Genomic DNA, 14,632 nt, shown 5'->3' on the forward strand with positions numbered 1-14,632 from the left:
AAACAGTTCAGACAATATACAAATACATCAAGTAAAACAAGGGGTTCTTCAATTTCTGAAAAATAAAAAGAAGCAATAGTGAAAACTATTATCATTGCTTATTTTAATCAAAGAATATTACAGGACAGCTTTATAGTGGTGCATCCTTCTATCAAGATCGTCTAACTAGATCAATCTATTTATCTTATATGAAAATTGATGCATGCTATAGTATACAATCTCATTCAAAACAAGTTTTGCAAAATAGGAAATAGTAAAGAGGAGAGTTTCCAAGATTTTAGCATGTAGAACACCCAGTGTGGACCAAAATACGACTCAGTCTGTGTGTGAAGGGACAATTTTAGGCAGGTTATTAAACTGGAAAAAACATGTGTAATGGACAGGAGCCTTTTAGGTAGAAGCAGAAAGATGAAATACGCTGCTAAAGGCATGCCGGCATTAAAGTTCAGGAATAGGAAATTACCTATTTCTGTTGGCAGCGAGAGTTCGTGGTCTTCTGTTTAGTAGACTTTATAATGTAAACAGTTGGTTGCAGGTGCATTTAACATCTGAAAATATTTTCAGCGTTATTAGATGTCTCTATTGAATTTTGCACAAAGATAAACTAACAGTTAAACTTCTTAGGGGATTACCTGGTAGATGATGATATATGATTTTATCATAGGAGCCTGAAATTAACAGTGGGCCAGATCGGGCGCAGATTCTGTGACAGGGTATTTTTGGACAAGAAAGTTTTCTTCAGCTGTCTCTGCGTGAAAAGTTTTATAGTACCCATTATTAAAAATCTCACCTATGCATATGAATGATCGTTTTAAATAGATGTTTGGAGCTTCCCATATTTACCTGGTCGTAGTTGTAATCCTGTTAAGGGTAGTGGGTTTATGGCGTATAGCCAACTTCAATTTGCAAAATCAGTTGGAGACAATATATCATCTTGTCATCTAAAAAATATATACAGACATCACTAAGTTATCTATTCTTCTTCGAAAATGTGATAACAATGATATTTTTTGCTGATATACTATTATTGTAGGCTGTTTGAGGACACGCGCTACATATGTACAATGTTAATGCTATATGGTGCTATTGTACATCTTATTATGAGGTGCAACCTATAATCACAAAAATAAGAGTTGCGTGGTATAATGGTATGTCAAAAGGGCATCGTTAGGAAACAATCCGGCGTGTTTAAAAATATTTTCATTCATATAGATATGAGCGAGTGATAAAAAGTCCGCTCATCACAGTCGAAAGTAGTTTAGACTATCAGCGACGAGACATTCATTGTTTACGCGCATAGGAGCTTTGTTAGATCAGAAGAGACTATTAAATAAAGTTTGTTGTGTTTTCTGTTATTTACGCTTGCAAAGTTTCTATAGTTCTAACGTATTTCAAAATTCGTAAAGCGCACGTCGTGCAACGCTATCAAATTAGCTCTAAGGAATGCCCTGTATTCAGACTTTTATGCTTACCGTTTTTGTTTAAAGTGTGCTCCGCAGCCTGGGGTTCCTTAGAGTGGGCGCCGTTGCAAAAACGCTGACGCGAGGGCTCAAATTTATATAGGAGTTTTCCCGCGATATTCGTGCTGATGCAGGTCAGCCGGGGCTAGTACTTTCTGACTTCCGGGTCAGAGACAGAAGAAGGACTGCTATAGTACTAGGGCGCAGTAAGAATAAGTGTAGGACTATTCGGGGCCATGTTTCTCTCCCCGTGACTGGCTTATCACAGGGTTAGTGGCACTCAAGGCCTTGCGGCCGACACAAGCTCACCACCACGTGGCGCTGACTGGCGCATCACAGGGTTAGTGGCACTCGGGGTATTTCGGCCAACATAGGCTGACCACCCCGTGGCGGTGACTGGCGTTGCACAGGGTTGGTGGTACACTTAATTGCTGAGTGGCTGTGCAGCCTGCGATGATGATGTGTGCACTGATGTAGTCTCCGCCATTGATGTCTCAGGACTCAGCGTCATGTTTGAGACATGCTATGCCATGGGGCGGACCCGCATGATTTGGACCGTGCCATGGTGGCGTGACAGGGGCCTGGAGCTTGCACGGACACGCGGTGTGCCTACGGATGGACACACCAGTGGCAGCAGGTGATCATTGGGGCCTGTGTGCGCAGGGGCGATGGTTTCTCTCTCTCTCCCTTTTCTCTCCCTCTCTCCCTCTATCTCTCTCTCTCTCTCTCTCTCTCTCTCACTCTATCTCCCTTCTCTCGCTCTCTCTCTTTCTCACACTATCACCCTTCTCTCTCTCTCTCTCTTTCTCACACTATCACCCTTCTCTCTCTCTCTCTCTCTCTCTCTCACACTCTATCTACCTTCTCTCTCACTCTATCTTCCTTCACTCTCTCTCTCACTCTATCTCCCTTTCTTTCCTTCCCTCTCTTTCTCTCTCTGGCTCACTTTCCTTCTCTCTTTCTCTGTTTCTCGCTCCTTTGATGTGCGCATGACACATGTCCTGATTTTGTGCTTTCTTTTCCAGGCTGCGACGTCAAGGTTGTCCCAGACGGACCCGACAGGAGTCTTCCGCATTGCTGTTTTGTGTTGTGTTTCAATAAAGTTTTTGGTTGTTACTTAACTGCTGTGTGACTGTTTCTCATTCTTCTGGCCACACATGTGCGTATTTATTTTGGCGCTGTGCGTCATCGTGCGTTTGTTGTGGCTCTTGTGTCGTGCACTGTATTTCTATGTCCGAGGGGGGGCCCTGGGGTGGCTGCAGTGGGCTTGTGGCCCTCATGGATATCCGCGTTGCATGATCATTGTCTCCATGGCATCTGTGGGTATTCCGGTGTAGCTGTTGGCTGGGCTCCCTTTCCTGCTGCAGGTAGTCGTCCTGCTTTACACTAGCAATGGGCAGGTTTTAATTTCCTGCTGCTACCGCGGCTTATCGTCTGTTTTTGTTTGGCATCGCTTTTCTCGCATTTCGTTGTGAAAGTGCTGTGAATTTTTCGTGTGTTTTTGCACGAGAACGCCTACTCTGCATCTCATTAGGGTTAGTTGGTGGTGTCCACCGTGGTGATACATTTTGGGGCACTTATCGCAAGAATACAGGCAATGTCTGCAGTTTGCACCAGCTTGTGAATGGGGTGTTAATTCTATCTCCACATTTGTTGCGTTAGGATGGGGATATTCGGATTTGAATCCGTGTGAATATCCCCCTTAGTTTTAATACCCTGCAAATCCTCGAAATTGAGACTCTACATCATAGTGTACAGGTTTTATTTGAACCTTCGCTGCAAGGCAAAATAATCAACATTCTCATCATGTGCTACGCATGCAAAACCATGGTTGCCATGTCGGTGGCAAAACTTGCCACAGAATTCACGGAGAATAAGTGGCATTGTAAGGAATGTAATTGCCTACAGGATTTTTCGAAATAATGTTTGTGATGGGAATGGAACTCTCGATTAGTATGCAGTTCAGACAACAGTTTTATGCAAAGCATGACAGCCTGCCTGTCTTAACTTGGACATTCCGGTGTTCACTGGACTAAAACCATTCTGCAAATTGTAATGTTCACTGGGCTAGAGCCATCCTCTGTGAAATAATGCACTATTTCTGGCTCCTATTTAAAACAGCCTATTGATTGCTTTGGGGAAAAGCAAGGAATGGTTTGGCAGCAAGTGATGCTTTTTATTTCTGAACTGTTAGCTAAATTCCAAGGCCCCAGGAGCACGGCGACACATGCCAGAGGTAATGATCTGGGCAAATTGAAAAATGTGATACTGATTAGGCAAATGAAAAAAAGACATTCCATGAATCATTACTACAATGTTTGATAACGCTATCGGGCATTATCCAACTGCCAGACTTTTAGTGATGTACACTTAAAGGCACACTTTACACGGTGGGGCACGGGTTTACAACAGGATAACCTGCACCTCCTTTGCTAGCCTGGTGATTAATATATTTGCATTTATAATCTGATCAGGCACCTTGTTATCACCTCTTGAAGGTCGTTTGCAGGGTATTACAAGCTAAGATGCAAAGCTAGCAGATTTCTTAATGCTCATTAGGAAAGGCATTGTCAACCTAACAATCAGTACGTTTAATTATTCCTCATTTGCTGGGCAAGCTCATTGATTGTTGGAAGTACAAAGATAATTGTCCCTTCCGTATTTAACATCGGATTTATTACAAATGTAGATCATAGTATTAAAAAGTAATTTGTGGCATTTAGAACAGCATCCTAAATCATTCATATATAAAAAAAAAACTTGTATTAAGTTGCACATACCTATATAACATAACAAATAGAGTTCACAATTTTTTATAATCGAACTGCATGGTGCTACACAAATAAGTCGTGGACAATATATATCGACCTGCCAAAGTATCTCATCTATGAGGCAACTACCATATGTCATCAAGGTAAATGGATGTGGAGTTCAGAATGTCAACTCTATACTTATCTACACATACTTATCTTGTCAATATAGTCATAGTTGATATTGTGAATGTGTTATTTTTAACCCTTTGCGTGTCACAATGGGCGTCTGCGGAGGACGGCCAGGGGCCGTCCGAACCATGCCCAGTCATAAATCACCCGCACTGCGGCAGAATTTTCACCGTGGTCAACGGGTTAAAGCTCGCTTTTTCGTCCACGTTATAGAGACAGCAAACCGTTAGTGGCAAAAAGCCTGTTTCAAAACCCTCAGCTTTTCGGCCACCTTCCAATCTGATATGTCCCTTCCATAACAGAGCTTCCCATCTGTTATGTTTGATACAAGCCAAGTGTTATAACATTGTTCCCAATATGCTCAACACTAAGGCCCTTATTACGAGTGTCATGGAAAATAGCTGCTCGACAGAGTTTCTGATACCAGAGATACCCAAAACTAGAAGTCAGCAATAAACTCTACTCTTCTGGCAGAGTTCAGAGAATTTTGCTCACTATGAGTTCTGCTTGGAGTGCGGGGTTCCTGAAAAATTCCGCCAGCCACCACATGTTAGAATTTTTTAGGTTTTGCAATGGTAAGTTGGCAAGCGAGAAACTCGAGCACTAGTCCGACTCCCGGTGAGATTTCACAACGCAGGCATTCATGGCAGGTCGCTGCCGCTCGTGCTGGGAAAGCTGCAGCTCACATTGAGAAAGCTTCTGCTCGAGTTAAAAATCTACTTGAGCTGCAAAAAGAAGCAGGGCCCTGTGGCACTCCATGTGGTGCAATTCGCAGTGTAAAAGTTCCCGGTGTGAGCGGCATCACATACCGAATTCCACTGCTCGTGGAACTCCACGGAATCTCACTGAGTTTTTAGGAATCTTTGCAGACTTCCATCCAGTGAAACTCTGCGAGTTGCATCCACCAATACCCAGAACTGGAAGTTACCAATACTGGAGATACCGGTAGCTCTAGAGATTGGGAAAATCCAGCCCATTATGAGTTTGATCCCTAATTCCACTAAGAAGTAATATAGTACAGCAGAATCAGTAATTGGATATAGTTCCCATAGTAATTACAATTTTTTCCCTAGATTTTCATTTAGATTTCAGCTGTTTTACAGCTGAAATCCTTTTGAGAAAGTAAAAAACATATATTTGTGATTTGGCAAGCACCTGCTGTTATGGCCCCTTTGGAATTAAGGGGCTACTCATACGTTTTTGACCAGGTCCATATGTGACAAAGAGGAAATGGTGAGTTTTCTCCCAGAAGGGTCACTTGTTACTAGCACTGTTAGATTTTGGGGGTCTCTTGTTGGCACAGGCAAGGACGACTTGTGACAAGCAGGGTCCCTCTCCTCTAGTCAGGGCAAGGGACTTACTCTTAAAAATAACCTCTGCTCACCCTCTAGGCAGTGTGGCGCGAGCAGACAAGGCTAAACCTCAGAGTGTTATTGGTTAAGCATTTATGATCACACACAGTAATTCAAGAATACACCACAAATTGACCCCAGTCTAGGTTTATATAAAAAAATAGGTTTCTTTATATATATATCAAGCAGACTTAATACAAGACCCAGATAACGTTTTAAAATCAGGCCACGATACTGTTCAGCAAAGCGTTCTTAAGACAAATGCGTTATTCTTTTGGTTGCGCACGTGGCGCACTCTTGTCCGACTCTCACCGGTGAAACAATGTCACATAAAGGGTTTTAAACAAGCGTTGCAGGCTCCTGGGCCCATGCCGTACACACGGGGTACGCGATGGAGTGACAGTACCTTTTTACGATGCAGAGTCGGACGAGGCGGGTCGAAGTGATGGCAGGCTTGGAGCGTGGGCGGCCCCTCCTTCGGATGTGGTCCTGGCTTGTGTTGCGGCACCTGGGGCGCGGCGTTGAGCGGGGGCCACGGGGGAGTGCAGCAAACGGTCGGGGTCACAGTGCGGTCACGGGTGGTGCGGCGCACGAGCCGTACCCTCACCAGCGGGGTGTTTCTTGTCAAGGGAACAGCGCGGTACGAGGCAGCCGGTAAGTGTTGTACGTACGGGCCAGATACCTTAGGTACGGCGATGTCAGGGGATCTCACCAGTGAGCTTCCAGGTGGAAGATAAGCTGCGAGCTTACGGGCTGGCTTAGTTGTGCGGGGCGTTCCCGATCTCTTAGTCCAGGCGGCGGGAGGCAGCGAGCCGTGCGGCTCACAGGGAGCGGGTGCAGCGGCGTGCAGGCGGCCCTGGGCAGACGGTGTGAGCTACAGCTCAAAGTGACGAGCGGAGACACACGGTGTGGGGTAGCCAGGCACGGGCTGGAAAACGGGCATGATTACAGGTCACACTGAGGTCGCAGATCCAACGGCAGGACAGATTTTGGCAAAGTCCAGTTAGCTGTGAGGGCAGGGGGAGTCCAATGTTCCTGGGACTCCGTTCAGGGGGCAAGCTCACCCACAAGCCCTTGGAGATTAGATTGAAGCACAAGTTCTGCAAAGTCTCTTTCAGTCTTTTCCTCTCCTTTCTCAGCAAGGCACCCACTGCAGGCCAATCCCCCAGGTCAGGGACACTACTCCTCCTTCAGCTTTTCCAGGTCCTTCTAGTCAGGCAGAGGTTCTTCATGGTTTAAGCAGGATCTGATTTCTTATGAGCAGGGCTCCTACATTTATACAGCAAATCTTTTGTTGTTCTTTCAGGCCAGGGGGCCTGAGCCTAGTTTCACCCAGTTTTGGAGACTCTGGCTGCTTCTTTCAGTCTGCAGGGCAGAGACATCAGACGCTCAACAGGAGGTGGAGCCAGCATTGTGGTGGCAGAGCACAGCCCTATTCAGAGTCAAGGGGCACTCCTCCTACCCATCCTGGTGTAATCTCTCTATTCACCACCTGGCAGCCCCAGCCTGTCTCCTGGAATTCCCCAGCCCTGTCACACACAGAAACCAGACAGCAGATACACATCCTAGCAGAGGCGGGCTGAAATGGTTAGGCAAGCAAATACCAACTTTCTAAAAGTGGTATTAGCAACCACAGAACATTAAAATAAACTTTGCTAAAAGATGTATTTTATTATTCTGAGTTCAGGCATACCAAACTCGAATGTCTACCATGTTCCCTGAACCTGCTAGGATTATAGAGTGTAATAATTCCAGCAGCCCATTCTGGCCTATGAGAACAGGTAGCCTTACAATAGCGAAAAACGAAAATGGTTGTAATTCACTATTAGGACATGCCACACACATTAGGGCTTGTCGTACCTTATACTTACAACGCATCCTGCCCTTGGGCCTACCATAGGGGTGACTCACTTGAAGTAAAGGGAAGGTTTAGGGGCTGGCAAGTGTATGCACTTGCCTAGCCAGCCTGACAGTACCAGACTGCATGCAGGTTCTGCAATGGCAGACCGTAGACACTTTTTAAAAGGCTGCTTCTGTGGGTGGCACAACCAGAGCTGCGGGCCCACTAGCAGCATTTGGATTTAAAAACCCTGGCACTCCTGGTGCACTTTACTGGGGTCTGACAGTAAACCAAATAAGCCAATCGTGGAAACCAATCACATATACACTTTTTACAGGGAGCACTTGCACTGTGACACTGATTGGCAGTGGCACACAGCTCTGAGCAGCTAACACCAGCAAAACATATGAGGCACAGCAGCAAAAAGTGGAAGGGGGACTCTCGCCAAGGTGCCAGGTCTAACAAGCACCTATTCTTCCTTTATCTACAACAAAGTTGTAACTGTCAAAGTTGTTGCTTTCTTAATATATGATAAGATGCGCTATGCCTTTTAGGAGTGGATCATTGCATAATATGGCCATGTTTGGAAGAGTGCCCGAACCTCTTAGGCTGGCAACTAAAAATATCATATACATTCATATATTTTATGTCTGTGTTGTTGATTGATTTTATGTATCTGAGCAGACAAATAAATAAAGGAAGAATGCCTGATGGTGGAGTGAAGACATGATACTCTCTCTTTCCTGGTTCTCTGAAGTTGTACATTGTGATGGCACTAGGAGCAGTGCCATCTGAATGCATGGGCATGCTAGGAAGTTGCCCGGGGGCAAGCATAGGGTCCCTCGCAGACCAGAATTTAACATTAATGTTCCATTAAACATTTTTATTCCTGTGAGTGGTTGTGTAGGCAGGGCCCAGTACACTGCTTTGCCCTGGGGCATTTGATGCTGTTAAGACGGCCCTGACTAGGAGATTGGGCAAGCAGTTTAAAATGTGTTTGAAATAGTCACAGACAGCCAAAGTACTGTCTGTCTTGCCAGCGAAGTGTTTCAATTCATTGCCAAAGTCACCTTTGTGTTCCTTGTGCTTTTGTGTTTGGTCAACCAGGATTTGGACGCCTGCCTTACACAGTAGTAGAGTAATCTAGACACAGGTGCATGTCAATCCAAATAATGATTGTCCACTTTTGCCATCAAAGGAGAAGAATTAGGCTCCCATGTAGGGCACACTATTGACTATTAGTTGTTTTACAGAGCTGATGTCTAGTTTTGAATATGCATCACTTTGTACATACTAATTTCTAAAAAGAAAATCCAACAAAAATGCATATCTTCTTTTACATATTCTACAATCATAAAAGGGATGGGCACGTAGACCAGTCATTATTAACTTTGTAACCAATAAAAATGCCTTCTCTTTTCCATCTATTTTGTCATAATTAACTATTGGGAAAACCATTACTTATAAAATGTAAGCGGATATTCAGGAGGGGAATAGAGACACACTCTAAGGGCAGGTTTAGAGGCAGTTGTGTGTCATCTGCATGGGTTTGTTTCCTTATGTTAGATCCTACAGTAAATAAAACAATGGATAACATATGTAAGTGAAGCATGTATAAATAAGGGTGAACTACAAAGTAATGTGCAGGATTTTTTTGTCTTTGCTCATTCAAGTGTCAACTGTCACCATCTAAGATTTTTTCCCCAAAAGCCTAAGCCAGTCTAATTTGTTGTCCATGGCCCCAACCTGTGTAGGCATCTCATCTATTAGGTCAAGAGGGTCCTTCATGTGAAATTCAATATGCAGGTCAATCAAAAAAAGTACACTTGGCTATAATCATTTACTTTATTTAGAAGTACATACCAGTTGTCCAATAACGATGTGGCTTCTGAAATGTAATTAACAGGGTAACACGAGGAATATGTATTTGATTAACCGTTATACTATTCTGATAATGTGAGTGTTTTAGAATGATACAGACATAAAGAGAGATACATAAATGGAGAAGGAGAGAGAGTGCATTAAAGGGACTGGGATAACCATTTCTTATCAAATCTGTACTAAGCAGAGAAAGTCACAAAAACCTTCAAATGGCACAAAGTGCAAAGATCACCCATGCAGTAAGAGCACAGTATACCAATTCATCCATTCAAAAGAATTATTTTAATTTAATTCAATACATTTACATTAGATACATTTTTATTTCAATATTAAGTAAATAGTGCTGAAGTATTTTTTTTATTTACTTCTATATTGCAATAGACAGAGTGGTGGGGAACACGTTTTATTTATAAAGGCGGTTTTGATGGCTTATGACAGTTTGCAGCTGTTTCGGTAACCGCTCTCTGAGGACCTCAATAAATCCCACTGTGTTACCTCATAAGCCTTCCACAAAGCTTTCCGTGGTCCAATGTTGCATTTCATTACTGCTTTACCGCGCCGCAGATTGGCCCTTCTCTGCGTTTAACACACATTCTTCTTCTCCAAGATCATATGTGCGTTGGGCAACTCTTCTAGTCCATTGCGTGTTTTGATTCAGTGGATGTCAATTTCCAGGACCGCATTGCCTTCTGGTAGTCTCTTGACATGGGTGGTCACCTTTAGACAGGGATTTTCAGGACTTTATCACCAGCTACCAGATATCATGCGCATACTATTCTCTTTATGTCTACAGCCCAATGTACCTATGAATTTACGTACTATTTTTGAAAGCATTAGTGAAGATCTCTTTCTCAGTTCAGTGATTTGCACACTGGAACTCATTTTGTGAATCTTGTATCTGAAGATTGATGATGATCAGTTCTTTAACCCAGTGACGTACACCCTGTGCCATTTTGCAGTGTAGCCATTTAATTTTTCGGTTTCCTGTTATCCTTCTGCTCACAGTGCATTTCTGCTGAACTTCTACAGTGTCATTTCCCCAACACTTATGTGGCAATGTGTATATGCTCGGTTATTGTGTAGCCTCACTGTATTTATCATGCAGACCATCACACCTCCTTCACCTATCCACAAGACCCAGGAAATCCTCCCTTTAGATGGAGCAACTGGATGTGGTATGTTAAGGCATGTCTAGATTCTATAGATAGCTTAAAGTATAGACCAGACATAAAAAAATGCTGCATTATTATTTGGCCCAGGAAGGTCAAAATGTTTTAAAAATCGGCCTCTCCTGTGCAACTCAGAGGGAACAACTTAGATTAGTACCAGAATGCTGTTAGACAATTAGAGAGGGATTTTGAGGGGCCAAGTATCTGGTTGTGAAACACCATCAGTTCTTTACATAATTCAGGCTCCGGATGACCAGCTAATGTTTTTCTAGCTGATTTGGCAGAGAGTTGTGAATGTGAGAACTCAACTAATCAGAAACCATTAGTTGCTAGATGCAACTAAAAAAAGTACAGGAGTAATTATAAACCTGCAAAAACCCATAGAACTCTACTACAGTGCCCTAAACTTGGAATAGCTGTTCTCCTAGGGCCCAAGGGTCAATGCGGATCCTTGCAATGCTCCTCAAACTAGGATATAAGTAAGGTACTTTGTTAAGCCGGCATAACTGGTATCCTGTAGATGGCCCTTGCTCCATTGCGGTTGGCCTGTACTTGTGAGTTTGTCCTCGTCCGACGTGACCAGATGTTCACAGTTAGCCCTTTTAGGCACTATTTTGACTAAAGCCTTCAAAAGTGCATATCTCCAGTTTTACTGATTGGAATTTTGTCATTTTGGCCATTTGTTTATTAAACAAGGTTTTATTTTTCTAATTTGGTGTGGGATCCTTTTTGTGTGGTGTTTTCACTTTAGTGCTGTTTGAAGTTTTGCACAAATACTTTACTAATTGCCTTAAGGGTAAGCCTGACTGCTCGGTGCGAAGCTACCAGAGGGCGAGCACAGGCTAATTTATGGTTTACATGTGCCTCCCTGTGGCAAGGATTGTGGTTGCTGCTTGGCCATGGCTCACACCCCTGTCAACCAACAAACCCAATTTGCCAATATCTTGTCTCTCTTCCTTAGAATGGAGGGGGGCGCCCCTTGAATCTTTATAAGTCATGACGTACCCCCCTGCCTTATGGCACAATGGTGGTTGTGATGGTGACTAAGACCTGTCTCTGCTCTTTGACACTTTGCCTACGCATTACACCTTAGGCCTCGTACATGGACATTTGCTTTGCTTGTTTGGCATGATAGGTTTATGTTCTGCAGCATTGCTAGGTCACACCTATGTGATACATGCCAAGATTTGGGACCTCCATATGTCTGGCATGTGTTATGCTTGTTTTTAATAGCACTATTCATTTTCCAGGCTGGGGTTACCTATTCTTATCTGGATTCCTAGCCCTGTAAATTAAAATCTTACCATCATTGTTTTGGGTATTAGAGTCTAATCTACTGTTATAGTTGGGGAGGTTAAAGTATTTTACACACTGTACAGTTAATTGCTGGTTTTACTAACCAATAACATCCTATAAAAAAGTAATCTGCATTAACAAAACTCTTCACATAGCCCTTGTTAAAGTCAGGAGTACTGGCATCTACAAAGGTGATGCCATGCAGGTGGACCTATGCACTGCTGTCCAAATAGGGAATGCCCAAATAAGCCAAAGTTCTGTAACACAAAGATATGAAGCCAGGGCCACTTGTAAACATTTGTCTTTTCAAGTCACCACCCCAAATTAACCATCAGACAATCCACCACGTCTGCAGTGTGACATAAGAATGGGTAGCTTTCATGATTAGCTTTTTACAAGGGCTGTTTAGATTTGACGTAGGGTTTCAGAAAATGTGACAAAGTGATAATGTTTTGTAGGTGTGCAGAGGTAGTACACAGTTAGATGACAGATTATTCATAGAAAAAGAGACCAAGGATGAGAGTGATAAATTGTGTAAAGAAAATTGATGAAGTACTACTGGTGTTTATAAGGAGATGGCTAGGTTTGAAATTATGAATAGGAAGTACTATGATCCCTTAATTTAGGTGAGTATAGAATATTTGGGCCCTTCTGTACAAAGCCTTTTGTGTGGTTGCAATGGGTCCATATCACAGAATGGAGCTATTTGTGACTGCACAAATGTATTTTCATACGTACAAAGCTAAATTGCGATTCTGTAAACCATTATTGATTCTCAGTTTAGGTCCCCAACCAAATACTGATTCAGTATTAGGAAGAGGTGTGTTTAGAGATTCCCTTCCAAATTCCATCCTGACTGGTATGTATGAATGTTTTCCAACCGAATTCCAGTCATTAAACATTAATCTTTCACCACCTCCTCCAAGTAGGTAGTAAGTCATTCGCAAACCGGAAGATGGCCCACAGGGAGCCCTTCTCTTTGTAAATGTTGACAAAAACATTTTATATGAGTGGGCAGTGGTCACATGGACCACTTACTAAGTTTAAAAAACTAAACCTACACTAGCAATCACAGGCATAGTTGTTTGCTGATCTGAGCAGGCCTCCATCCATGTGATGGCTGAGTTTCTTATCTAGCCGCAACTAAAACCTACCTCATTTATGTTCATGAGTTAGGTCTAATAGCGTCCCAACAGGAATCAGTAATTTGTGAACCGACCTATTAGTACATAGGTCGCTTCACAAATTACCACACTGGTCTAAAAAATGCTGGTCACAAATTGCGATCAGGGTTTAGCGACCAGTTCTTAGTACATATGACCCTTGATTACTGACTGATAGATCTACCTGTGGGCTCACCAGCATATCTTATGATTCTTATGTTAGGATAACAGTCATCTCTGTTGATAACTATGATGATTCGGGTTACAAGATATTTTTTTTTAGGTATTTGCCACCTGATGTTTTGAGAGTGACCTTTGAAAGGAGCAGAAACAAGCTTTTGGAGCATTTCTGGGCATGTATTACATTCAAAATCCATTTATTCAAGCGGAAAAATATATTGTGATGAAGGGGTTGAACAACAAAGTGATGAAATGTATGTAAGCTTCATTAAAGGATGATGACAAAGTCAACATTTGGCTTAGCAAGTATACAAGTGTTTTGGTGACACATTAGGTGAAATAAAAGGGTACCAACAAGCAATTAAAGTCAAATGTGACCAGACTACAGTTAAACACAAGCTACATTGTCTACCTTCTGGAGCTTCAGAGGAAGCTTGGGGCATGAACCCCTGCTCAAAGTTTTGACTTGCTTCAGCTCAGCAGGAGTAGGTAGAATCTTGACCTTTTGGAAACTGTGTAGATTATTCTAGGGTTGCTGCCAGGAGACAGTATCATTGACTTTAAACATAATAGGTGCATGGCTACTGCTAATGTCTTGAATTCCTATTCTTGCCTCCAGGCATCCTTTACCCATTTGACACTATTTCATCCTGGCACATGTTTTATATAGATTAATGTGCCTTCTCTTTTTATATCCTTTTTTAGTGTACACACACAACAACAACAACCCACCGCTCCTACGGCTAAGCAGTTGTTGTGTAAGTGCCTTTATGTTTTAGTCTTATTACCTTTATCATTTTAACATCTGTTTCTCACATCCCTTTAACCATCACACAGTCAGGGGCCTTACCACTGAGGTCATCAGGCACAATATAGAAACATTTCCCACTTCGGCTCAAAACAAAAACATCACCCTTCAATTCACACAACCTTTATAATGTAGCTTGCTATGTCTGTGGCTAAGAGTGTCAGTGTACCACTTAGGGGTAGTTAGTGCTACACAACTTCTATTGTACAATTCAATACCATTCAGTGTCCAGGGTGAAACAGATATATGACAATCTGAAACAAGGGATTATTGAGACCGTATGCCTGACATTGTGTGTTGCTGATTGTTGTGACTGATAATAAATCAGGCAAATGTTGCTTGTGTCTCAATCTAAGGAGTCTAAATGAAGAATGCAGGCAGAGAGATTATCCATCCCAGAAAATGAAGACCTAGTGGTGTTTATTGGATAGGTACATTTAACAACTAATTTGAATGGAAAGCAGCCTTCCACTGGCTTGTTTGAATCCGGAATCTACACTGTTGTTACTTCAGTTAGTACATACTTATTTAACTGTATCTA

The sequence above is a fragment of the Lissotriton helveticus genome, chromosome 4_1, assembly GCF_964261635.1.
Source record: "Lissotriton helveticus chromosome 4_1, aLisHel1.1, whole genome shotgun sequence".
Classification (NCBI taxonomy): Eukaryota; Metazoa; Chordata; class Amphibia; order Caudata; family Salamandridae; genus Lissotriton; species Lissotriton helveticus.